This window comes from Podarcis gaigeae (genome assembly GCF_964106915.1).
Source record: "Podarcis gaigeae genome assembly, chromosome: 4".
NCBI lineage: Eukaryota > Metazoa > Chordata > Lepidosauria > Squamata > Lacertidae > Podarcis > Podarcis gaigeae.
The window spans coordinates 5899691-5912890 of record NC_139677.1 but is presented as its reverse complement, the minus strand read 5'-3'; the positions used below and the strand labels follow the sequence as shown (position 1 = coordinate 5912890).

The window sequence follows — 13200 nt, the reverse complement described above, 5'->3', positions numbered from 1 at the left end:
GCCTGACTTCAGACATTACACTTCTTCAAACCATTTTAACCATATTTAAGCTTAACTGTGTTTTAAAGTGGGATGTGAACTAGGGTAGAATATTGGTCCATGATCTCGCCATAGTGAAGTACTTTGTAGGTCCCACTGATTTCAATGAGAGTTGAACATACTTTGCTCTCTCCCATTCAAATAAGACTTGGTCTGGATTCCACCTCTACATTTCAGTTTAATGACAATATAAAACATATGTTTAACATTACTTAGGGAAAAGAATCTACGGTAATTTTGAAAAACATTTCCCTCTCTCTGTCTTTAAAATGAAATCATATAAGTTATAAATTTTTAAACATGAACTAGCACTAAAAGAAAAACCCAGACAGATGTTGAGCTAGAAAACACATCTGTGCTTCTGAAAATAAAGTATGAAACTGCCAAATTGCACTTGTATTTTATTATTTCATTAAAAAACCAATAACAACATTTTTAAAAAAAAAAATGCAGCAAAGTACCTGATTCCAATAAATTAACAGATTGCACAGTATTAAATTTCAGCATTATATTTTAAAAATATTTATGGGTGAATGCTTTACACCAAGCTGGTCAAATAAATAATAATTTGCCTTTATCATTTTCAGCTGAATATTTACAGCTGAATTAACTTTAACTCAACAGTGACCAACCAGCAAATGGCATACAAATCTAGCCCCAAAGAGAATTTATCAGGCTTCTGGTAGCCCTGATGAATTTTAATCAAGGTGTGATTAAAAAAAATATGGTCCCATTTTCACTAATAAGAAATATGTTTTCAAATAACATGAAATAGAAAAATTCCAGTCTTTAATCATGCATTTCTTTTTCCCTTTTCAAGATATGAGGCGTAAGATATGAAAATGTGTGTTTTGCCTGTGCTTGATGTATGTAATTGTGAAAACCTATAGCTGCGTTTGGTTAAATTTGTGCCAGTTAAATGCATGTAAGATGCAACCATACTATACGCAGCTAGACACAATGTACGTATAATTCTATGGGGAATGTGCAGCAAAGTTATGCAAAAGTTGTGCTGTGAGGATTTCCTTCCACTTTCTGTAGGCTTCTAAATGTCATGGAATGTGACTCTAAGAGGCAAGACATGTGAGTACGCACACAAGGACAAGGCACAGGTGTGTTTCAGTGATGTATTCTATTCGCACAATTTACAGTTACAGTTGAAATTTCCCTTTTTAAAAGGCACTTGCGCACTGCCTTATTTTGGATCAACATACACCACGTGCTAAAACACTACGTAACAGCTAAAGTCCATAATCTCTCTTTCTTTGAGACTCTGACTAGTGGCTTTCAAAATGTCCAGCTCATGCTTTCTCAGAGATTCCAGGAGAGGGAATTTCTACAGTGTGTAAAAAGCCAAATTCACTATTGGCTTGCTGAACTCCCTCGGCCTGTTCCTTCTCAGGATGATAAAAGTCTAGCAATTGGAACATGTATAGCGATTTTTAAAAAAATTAATTTCTCAATCTGAAGAATCTTTTTCTCATGCTTTGCATATTTTGAATTTCTCCCCATTGTGAAGAATCTGTCATAATAATACTGCAAGAGCATGTCATAACATTTTCATACAGAACCACAGAAAGATCCAAAAACCCACTCTATAGAAAATGCATACAATTAAAAATAAACATTGATACTGCATTTTCTGTTTTTCACACATTATGTAGAATCCAGATTCATGATCAGCTTCCAATAAAATATTATATCTGAATAGATAATTGTGTTCCTTTTACAGGCTTCAATAGAAAGAATTATATTTATAGTCAAATCTAAATGAATCTTTGAAATGGAAAAAAGTTTTATCTTTCATTACTCTTTCTTCAGTATATAGCTTTTTAAAAAATGATCCAAAAATGTTTATGAAAATTAAATGAAAAAGTCTTCCTATTTAAAAGGGATTTTATTAGTTTTGTACAATGCATAATAAGGTTTCATAATTCATTATCTCAGATGTAAAGAATAGCAGGATTTCCAATGAAATAGTTATTTATAAAGATAATGAAAGTAACCAAACTGTATATACATAAATTACCCACAACAGCCAAAATAATTGTGTGTGTTACTCTGTGGATCTGTTATGTTTTCATTGAAAGCCAAAGTGGTGGTGCTGTTTTTTAAAAGCAAATAAACATATTATTTAATTGTTTTCATATAAGATGCACAAGTAGGGAGATAAAACCACCAGCAGTCCCAAGTGGTACAGAATCATAGAATCATAGAATTGTAGAGTTGGAAGAGACCCCAAGGAATCTCAACTAGATCATAATAAAATACAACATGGACACAGGTGCAGCATCCCAGTGAGAACTCAGCTAAAAAGTATTTCTTTAGTAATATGAAGGTGCCATAGGAACCAACTCCTAGGGGCCGAGGTCCCTTCTCCTCCAATGAAATATTTGAGGGGGCTGCCCCCAAAGTTGATGGTCATTGCCATTCAAATGGGGCGTGTGTGTGGCGTGTCGTGACTGATTATGTAGAGTGGAGATTACCTGCCCCGCCCAATATTTTATTCAAGTTGGCACCCCTAGAAGGTGCTGTGTCTCTGGCAGTGGTCTCTGGCTTCCATTTTTTTCTGTCTAATGATGGATCCTTTGTGCCAAAGATACTGTATCCCTGAGCATGTGAATGCAGGTGAACTGTGGTCTAGTGAACAGAAGTCTACGTACTGGAAACTGTCACCTCTCAAGGTCACCCCCTTGTTGCCTGCCCCGTCCTTCCTTGTACCCACTGTTGTGTTTCTCATCATTGATGCATAAAGTGAAACTAAACTATAGAAAGGAAACACCTGGTTGTCTACCCTGCAATTCCCTTGCCATGCTAATATGGGAACTGGGAACTATTTATGGGAAGACTTGGTGGGCAGGAGAGGAGGGGATACTACCCTCGCCCACTCATTCTGCACTTCAAATGCCTACTCAGGACAATTTGAAAGGTTGGCTTTCTTCCACTTCTGGTGGGATATGGAAAGAAGTAAGTATAGCAAGAGGGGGAGAGATTTGGAGGAGTGAATTATCTGGCACTTGTTTCCTCCCTCTAAGTTTTCTACAAGGTCCCCATTTCATGCACAAGTCATGCATTACTCAAAGCAAAGTGAAAAGGCCTGCCGTGAATATATTAAGGAAGATACATTGCATCAAGGTGTGTATTTCAAGAGAATAGTTGTATGCCTTAATAACTGTAGCATGGTTGTCAGCAGATGATGGTTAAGCATTGTGGTTTTCTCTCATTTGTGTTTTTTTTTCTAAAGCAAAGGGGTTTGGGCCTTTGGACCTTTTAACACAGAGCCCATAAAATTTATTATAACAATCAGAGCTCAGTGTATGGAAAAAATGTGTTAGCCTCAGTGCTCCTCAGGAGTCTTTGCAACTGAGTCTTGTTTTTTCCCCAATAGTGCAATCATCTGCATGTTTACTCAGAAGTAAGTAACTAATGTCCAGTAGGCCTTACTTCTAGGTTAGTGTGTGCAGGATTGAAGTATTAAATGCTTACTGTACATTGCAATCCTACATATGAATTCAATGAGACTTGTTCCCAGGCATTTTAGGATAGCAGCCTTAAAGTACTATTAGGGCAGTATGACCTTTGAAAGTAGTTAATATAGGTATCTGGTATCTGTGCCATGGAGAACATCTGCTCTCCTGCTTTCATAGTCAGATGGCACATATTTTATTATCCAATATCCCTTCCATTGAGAAGCAACAATAAAGTTAAAGAACAACATGGTAAAAAACTATTCTGTAGACCAAGAAGCAGCAATCAAAATGAATTGTTGTAGGTACTTTTCCAGAATCTGCCTCTCATAAAACTCTAGACTTTTATTTTGATATTTTTATAAGCCTCACCGCTCAGCACCTCTTCACTGTGACTTCATGATCTGCTTTTGGCAAAGGACTTTACTCTTCTGTCAACAGCTCTGGACCTCTAACCTGGCAAGAACCAGCCATGTATGCATTATGCATGCAAACATGGGATGCAAAGACCATTTTAGGTGCATCAAATGGCCTATGCAGTATAGAATTTTGGACTTTTCTCTGTCTCTTCAATAGTTCAAGCCCCATCCCCGGTAATTTATTACAAGCTGTTTTTGAAATTCTTCTTACGAAGCAGTTAGCGATATAACATAGGAATCTGCTACTTAACAGAACCAGTTCCCATCTTTGGTCCATACCCCTTGCAGCCGTGGGCACCTTGGGGAGGAAGAGTATCATAGACTCCTAGAATCTTAGATTTAGGATAGGCATTTAATAAATAAATAAAATAAAATAAAATCAATACCATGCAGAATTTGTGATCCACTGAACCAGCAGCCAAGTATGGTGAACTACAACGGACTAAATGAAACTCCTATTTTCATGTCTGGTTGGGAACTGGAAAAATAGGCTGGCAGTCTCAAGTGGAACTGCTACTTGTGATGTATGCAATAAAGGGAATACATCACATGAAGGGAAAAGAATAATTGGTCACCGTCCGGAAATATTGCCATTCTCATTTCTGTTTTATAATGGTGTGACTAGACTTTTGACAAATGCTATCTAAAGTGATCAAAATACACATATCTTCAAGATCTGCATGGGTTGCCGGATTGTTTTTAGGTCCAGTTCAAAGAACTGCTTTCATAGAGAAAGTGTTTATGTAGTGGTAGCAATCTCCCTCTGAAACTCTGTCCCTCAGGGTGGAGGTAACACCATGCCTTTTTTAGAATAGTGGTTTTTATAATAGTGTAGACCTTTGGGACAGTAGAGAAAGAATTAAACTGGTGCATTTCCTGATGATTCTATGGACTGAACTACAGTTTTGTTTTCATTGCTGCTGCTGATTTTATTGTTTTTATTGTGTAATATTATTTATCATGAGTCACTCCAAGAGTCTGTTGGGCTGATAATGAATACAGGATCCAAATTTAAGAACTGAACAAACAAACAGACAGATGGACCACCTGGGAAAGAAAGCTTGAACAAAAGGTTTTCCCAGTCTCTCACCTTCAGAACATGATCAAATAGAAATTTCATTCTGTAAAGAGTTCATTTCTGGGCTCCTATTTGGTAGTTATAAGAATCGCTCTCACTATAACTAAGTGGGGAACCAATATTATATAGACATATTCTTTGCCTACAATGGATGGTTTCTAAACACAGACATAATCAAACTGGACGGCTTTGTTTTGCTCAGTATATTAATATTGGTTTGGAATATAGCAGTACATTCTGTTTTCTTCAGACACACATGAATCAAGATAAAGTATTTGTATAAAATGCTGCCCTAGTGTATCATGACTTTCCTGACCTATTTGAGAACAGCACAAGAATATACAAAAGAAAGGCTCAGTTTTGCCATTAGTATTTTGGCTAAGATCAGCTGTGGAACAAAATGGAGGAAGTTTCCATGGCTACAGTGGGAGTTATACCTTCATATACCATAATGAAGATTCTCTCTGTCCCCTAAGAAGACAGTGGGGGAGAAACCAATTTACTGCAATGTCAAGGCACTCCCTATGCATGTGTGTTTCATTAGCAAAGCCAATGATTCTATGCTGTGGATTCATTGCTTTCAATGCACGTTTGTGGTAAGAGACAGACACTCTTATCCTGAAACTTTTACTGCATTTGTAATTCATAATGAGTCTTAAATCAAGTTGATGCCCCCCTTTTGTGCCAGCCCAGCAGCATTTCTCAGACTAGTGTGGCTGCTAGTGATACATGCTCAGAACTTGATTTACTTTCACCCCTTACTCAGTTTCTGTTGAGAAACTGGCATGTCTTCTCAATAGCTGAATTTCACTCTGGTCTTAGTATTCCCTTTGCAGTGTGACCAAAGCTACCATACATTTTAGTCCATTTCACCATCACCTGCCCCACAATTTTATTTTATTTTTATTTCCTTGTTGCTGTCCTAGAATATTCATTAAACCAGTGGCTCTCAAACCTTTTTCTGTGGGCCACTCTTTCAGAATAAAAATTTGCTTGTGCCACACTGAAATTTTATTTATAAGAAATACCGGGAGATTGGAAAACAAAAAGAAACAACTCCTAGCAGTGCTTGATTTGCAACACGGAACACAAATGCTTTATAATATGATCATAGGGCACCCAGAAAGCATAAAACAATGAAGCTGCATAAGAACATGAATCGTTCCCAAAATATAATTAAGCACTATCCTCTTACATATGTACCTTAAGTATGCATACAAACTCAATGAGAGGAGTGAGCTTGCTTTGGATGGGTAATCTCATTTATATTAGGCCTAATTTGAGACAAACAAACTCTGCTACTGGTGTCGAATTAAACGAGTCTTCTCCAGTCTTCTCTGTTTGAATGGCAATTCTGGATCACAACCAGGATTGTTCTCAGATTCACTTGATGCTTTTGCTCTAATTTTGAAAAGATAGCTATCCATATTCTGCAAATTTTATTTATTTACTTACTTACTTACTTACATACAATTGCACCTTGATTTTTGAACAGCTTAATTCCCAAACGTTTTGGCTCCCAAACATCGCAAACCCAGAAGTGATTGTTCCAGTTTGCGAACTATTTTTGGAAGCCAAACATCCGACGGAGCTTCCTGCAGCCAATCAGAAGCTGTGTTTTGGTTTTCAAACATTTTGGAAGTTGAACGGACTTCTGGAACGGATTCCATTTGACTTCCAAGGTATGACTGTACTATGCTACACTGAAATAATGTTAATTGTTGTAAGGTTTCATCACACAGTGTGTACCCTTCCCAAACCCACAGGGTACTATGCTAATGCTTGAGATTTTACAGTGCAGCCCTACCATGCCTACTCAGAAGTCAGTCCTGTTGAACTTAGTAGGGCTTACTCCCATGTAAGTGGGGCTAGAACTATCGCCGTAGTTTCCTCTTTCCTCTCATGCTGCTGTGTTAGGAATGGGAAGCCTTCAGTTACCTTTTCAAACGTATTCAGAAAGGTTGCCAGTCCATCTGCAGCTTCATTTGCAAGGTAGAGAAAGATGTTGAGCCAAGGTCCACTAAAGGCAGCCCTCTGGGGAATGCGAGATTGAACAAAGCTAAACTGCTGAGACGGAAAAGAGCTGTGATCAATCTAAATTTGGATTAAACCAAATATATTTTGCAGCCTTTCGTCAAGACTGCTGAATTTCATTTCCTGTCTTCAAATATGCAGAAGGAAGACTCGCCCAGCAGAGCAAAGAGCTTGAGTTTAGCTGTGCACCTTTGAAATAAAAAGTGGTCAAGGCTCCCTCAGAGCCAGGACAGGGTTGTTAGCAGCAATGCCTGAATCCAGACCCAGAGTGAGAGGTTTCCAGTTCAGGATACCAGAGATCAATCAATGGATCAGATGTCTAGAGTACACAGAAGGCAAAACGTAACTCTATTTTAACCTGATAAAGATAAGAAGTTAGACTCTGAGTATTGTGGCTGATACAACCCAAAAGGGATTTTGTGCTCTCTGCTTGCTGCCTTTGCTAAACAGCCCTGGTCCATTCTGTGTCTGTGCCTGAAGTGTCTCTGAGTCCTGAAATAGCCCACTAGACTAGGTTTCAGCTTCAGCCCCAGCAGTACTACAGGCTTTTGAAGAGATCAGATCACTTTGTCCATAAATTATCATAGCTGTCACTTGGTATGAGTCTTAATACACCTGAAACATTCTTATGAATGTGGGTTTTGAGCCAAAGTCTAAGAACAGCCAGCCATTCCCTAGTGCCTAAGGTGTGCTGGCCTGTTTCCAGGAGAACAGTGGCATTTGGTGTGCATCTAGACACTTTTAAGATTTCCTACTGTATTCCGCTCAAGTCCATATTAACTGACTCATGGAAAGCACAAAGTCAATGTGTTGTCCAAAAAGCTGCATAGCTTTTGGCCATGTTTTGTCTGACCTCATTTACAGAAAAGCATGTGACATATTGCAAAAGTTTAAGTCACACCTACTCTGTGTGTGTGTGTGTGTGTGTGTGTGTGTGTGTATGCATGCTTTTAGCATCAGGTGATGAGTTAAATATGTAAATGTCAGGATTCTGTCAGCACCTCCCGGCTGGTTGCCCAGGAAAGTGTAAAGACAAGGGAAAGTTTCTTACTGTCCTTTTTTATTTCAGACTTTACAGAGAGAGGCTATAGAACCCAGCCTCTTGGATAATGGCATTGTCCTGAGTGAATTTCCACTCCCCCCCCTTCTCTCCCACTTCCTCATTTGTCATTGTCATCATCTCTATGGGTGCTGCTAAGTGCCCTCTGTCCAGTAGCGTAGCGTGGGGGGTGCAGGGGGGCCGGCAGCACCGGGCGCAACATCTGGGGGTTAGGGTTAGGGGTGCAAATCCACGGGTTAGGGGGCACAAATTACTTGCCTTGCCCCGGGTGCTGACAACCCATGCTACGCCACTGCCTCTGTCTTCAAGCTCTTTGCTCTCCTACTTTGAAGGCTCACGGGTTCAGGGAGATGGTGAGTCTGGAATGCTTTCTAATGACAAAGTGTCAGCCAGCTGCCGTTCTGGCTCTGCCTGCTTCTCCTCTCCCATAATTTCCCAACTTTCCCCCTCACCTGCCTCTGAGCTGTGACCTCCTGCAAACCCCTGTTGTAAATCTATACTGTCTTCCTCTTCCTCCTCCCTGGAGGGGTCAGGATGGGGAGGTGGTCTCCACCATTCCTCCGCCTCTGCCCAGCCCCTGACAGTAAATGAGTTTTTTGCAGGTTAGACATCACCAACAGATCTTTCACAAACACCTCAGTCCAAATACTTTTCAATCAGTTCATGCTTCATTGCAAATTATCAAGGGCTAAGTAGCCAAGTGAGAAGAAACAAAGGATATCCATGTTTGCTGAGCTACAGTGCCCATTTCCCTTTTCAACACCCACTTCATGGGTCATGAAACTGGAGATGATTTCTTGAGTTTACAGAGGAAAATGTGAAATAGGAGGGAACCTTGGGGATTACTGATGGTGGCAGCAGCATGGCATGCTTTTGCCAACAGACACTCTTTTATTTTTATCTATTCCTTGGCCCATAAGTAATTTGGAACACCACTGTGTGATAATGTAGCATCATTCTCCGGTGACTTCTAAGGTGTGTGGGAAACAGCCCTAAGTTTGCCACTACATGTTATAAAGAACTTCCTTGTTTATGTACTCCATCAAATTCTGCACTGAAAATCTGACTCTGAACTTTGCCATTCAACTCATGTCAATAATTCTTTACAGTTCTAAATTTATCAGGATTTTGGTTCAGCACTAAAGTACTAGTTCACACATCCGTGACTGGAGTCCTGGAAATATAAGTTGGGATCTCAGTTCCAAACAGCTTTTGATTGTTTGCTTGTTTGTTTCTTTTATTGCATTACCAATCATAATGTTTTTGCAGTGGGAAGACCATGACCTTGAAAACTTCACACATTTCTGCATTTTCTGCGATAAGAGTTTACTACAGCACTAGCATATCAGATGAGGAATTTAGACCATAGTTGTAATAATGGTTTCATTGTAAGAGTGCTGTTAGAGAAGTCTGCCTTTTTGTTTTGTTTTGCTATTCAATATATTCAGTAACATGGCAACATTGAAGGCTGATCTGTTCATTTTTGTCTTGTTTTGTTATTGTTCACAAGTCTGCAAAGAAAAAGTTGACAAACCATTAATTTTTTTCAAATAAAATAATCGTGGATACTCGAAATAAACCTATAGAGAAAGATTGCTGAAAGATTTTTGCAGTCATTTGTCAGAAATAAAACATGGTTGAACAACCTTGCATGCTTCTTTGTTCTTGATTAGCAAGAACGTTTAATCCAGACACACCGAAAGCCGTTTGTGTGCTCTTGCGCCATCTAGCATACATACAAGGAAACAGTTCTCAATACAGATTATTTGAAGAGGATGATTATGAAATTGTACAGTTGGCAGCACAATGGGACTAGAGTTCCCCATGCAATCTTCATGGTTCCATAAGGCAAGTATATGCACAGTCATATAACTACAGCTGGACAAGCTCCCCTCTGTTCATGTCAAAGCTGAGCTGTTTACCCCAAAGTCAATAAATATTTATGTATCCTGAACCAATCCAAGCAGCACTTCAGAGCAGCCGTCAGCAATGCAATGGACACATTGCTCCATGGCTTTGTTTGATGGCTGTTGAACAACTGCCCCAAGGGAAAGTAGGGGTAAGAGTCAAAGACCCATCCTCTTACCCTATTGATTCCCTGTGAGATGTTGGCAATGTGTGTCATGAGAAACTGACAGACAGTGATATTCAGAAATATTCTAAGAACTTCATTTCCTATACTGATGTGTTTCTCCCCAGGATTAATGCCTAAGTTAAAATCCCCCTGACCAGTTGCTGCATGTCAGCTTGTCTGATTGAAACTGGCGCTTATGTTGTTAGTTGAATATGTTATGCATCAGTGATTGGGTTTTGCTCCATGAACCATTGGCAGGTGGGTAATAAATGGAATTACCTATCTCTGTCTTCTGTGTGCTTCTGGCTCAACCTTCGGTCACATAGGTGATAGCAATCTGTTTCCTCCAGAAAGAATTTTGCTAGCCAGCATGCTAGTGAAATATAGCAAGTGAGCTACCTGCAGGCCTCGTGCCGATACTTAATTTAACCTGCATTGCCTTTGGGAATAGAAAGCAGAGTCATTCTGGCCTGCTCTTTCCTCTGTGGTTTCCTCCGTTTCATTACGTTGTGAGAATTGCATTGACCTTTTGCTTTTATTTAAGTTTAATTTTATATGGCTGTGGGCTTGAAAATGAGACTTCAGTCGGATACAGAATACACACTAACGTGTTGATGAACTATATTGACACAGTGGTTGTATTTCTACTTTGAAGTGGTCTCAAAAGGAAAGCTTCAGATTGAGATGGAAATACATACCAAGTGCTTCTGTAAACTGGTGCTATATTTCTGTTTTGGGGAATAGGGAAGATATCTAAGTGGGCTAATCATTCAAAGGTTCAGAAACATACTGCATTTCTCAAAGGGCAATGTGAGGAAATCTTAATCAGGTTCTGTGAGGAACAAAAATAAAAAAATGGCTGCTTACTAATTTCCTGACTTCTCTCACAGTGCAAACAATTAATGATACAGCAAAATGCCGTCATGTAATTTTGGTGCCCTGCATTTGAACTTAAATTTGATTTTAGCTAAAATATAAGGATTATGCTAGTCAACTAAACTGTGCTAACTTCTTTCAAAATTCCTTAGAATTGTAGCCAGGCAGAAATTCTCTGTTTTCCATAACATTGTGCTAGGCAAATTTTGTTGGCAACTAGTGAAGTTGTTGAATATTGTAATGAGGTACTTTGAAATAGAAATTTGATATGCTCATAAACATACCATTTTCTGAATTGGCCCAATTTCTCCCCTTTAGTTCTTACCTTACTTGAATAGTACAATAAGTCAAGCCAGGAAATAACTCATTCATTACTTACCAGGCCTGTAATGGTGATGGCAGTACAGCATTTCTCTTTCTGGTGCTTGAAGTCCCCAGAAGTGCCCAGAGTGCTGGGGAATGTATTACCCAGCTTCCTGCAAATCTAGCAGAGATTCAAGCTGGCTGGTTGGTTGGTTGGTTGGTTGGCTGCCATCCTTCTGTCTCGGGAGACGACGGAAGAGTGAGCCTTTGAAGATGAGGTCAAACCATTGGAGAATTACAATGCTTGCTGTGGTGTTAGGGACTGGCTGAATAAAGAGGAGTGGTGGTGGGAGCTGTTAGCCCAAGAGCCCCCTAAGGAGGGATCTGAAGATGACACTGAGAGCTGGGAGCCTGTTGGTGGGGCACTGAGGAGCAGTCAGCAGAAGGGATGAGCTGAGAGCTGAGAGAAGCAGGAGAGTTGAGTGATCAAAGGTGTGTGTGTGTCAGGAGAAGTTGGACCCTCCAGGAGAGGAGTAGAAGCTGAGTGTCACAGCATGAGTGCAGACAGTCCCCAGTCCTGCTGACTCTCCTCTTCCTTTGATTCCTCACTCAAGGAGGATCTTCCATGTTGCTGAGCAATGCATCAGACAGGCCCAAAGGAGGAGCCCATGTCTCAATGCAGCTTTCGTTTGCTTGGCAGGGATCCAGAGGAGAGGGGATGCCTGGAGCTTAGTTTCAGCAATGCCTTTGTTGAATTAAGATGAACTGGGGACATTGCTGTCTTGTTTTTCTGCTAATAAAAAGCTAATAGCATTCGGTGCCTTCCATGTATGTCCAGTGGATAACCTGGCTCCTTGACAGCTCCTTGACAGGTGGCTGTAAAGCCCAATATGGAAAAGACCAAACCCAGGATATGTGTTGAAACACCAGAAACTTCTCACCACTCAGAAACTGAGATGCATATAACAGCACTGTTGAGTTTGATAGGGCTATATAAGATAGGGCAGTAGTAATTGTTTGGCGGTATGAAGTATTTGCCTGCACTAACTTGTGAAATGCATACGACATGATTTTATCTTATTCTCTGTAAGTTTGTTGTCTCTTGCATTATCTTTTTCTTGAAAACTCATCTGCTTAGTTTTCTCATGACCATGATCTCCACAAGGCTGCAAGCTCCAGAGAATTCTCTGTGAGAAATGGATATTCAACAGATAATTTTAAGTATGATAATACTCAGCTGAAGGAAAAAGTAGAGCAGAGCAAAACCTACCTACATTTAAGAGATTTCCGCCTACTCTGTGTAATATTTGCTGCTCTAAATTCTGTATAATTATTCATACAAAACCGTGGCTGTGTTCTACTCTTACATGAAAACAAAGTGCCTGCTATAGTGCTGTCGTTTCTTTTCTAACCCTTTTCACATAGTTCATAACTGTCTGTAATCAACTTGAGGAGGTATAGAAGGGTCAGAAAATTAATGTTAGTACAGATTATCTTTACACATTTGTAGACCACTACAGCCCCTGAAAGTGATTAGCCTTTCTTTTCTATTGAAAATATATCTCAGAAGAAAGTAGTAATTTTTTTACAAAAAAGTTTTGAACGAACACACAATGATTTTCTGGCTTTACAACTTGCCACTCCAGCAGCAAGACAGGAGGATGTTGTAAAGCCATGAAATCATACTTAAATTGCATAATATTGGGAGAAAACAACCCTACCTACAACAGCTGAGTTTAGAGCTATCTGCAAATCTCCAGCCATAGTAAAATAACACACTATGCATGACTGGAAAAAAATACACTGTAAACTGACAAACAATTGGAATTCTTTCATTGTAGTACTGAAAA

The 13200-nt window shown here is 39.6% G+C and overlaps 1 protein-coding gene across 1 annotated transcript in view; it reads left to right on the top strand.

Moving 5' to 3' along the window:
* The window catches only part of LOC310842696 (uncharacterized protein), a 1538459-nt gene that overhangs the window by 1130176 nt on the left and 395083 nt on the right, over nucleotides 1-13200 (top strand). The window lies entirely within an intron of this gene.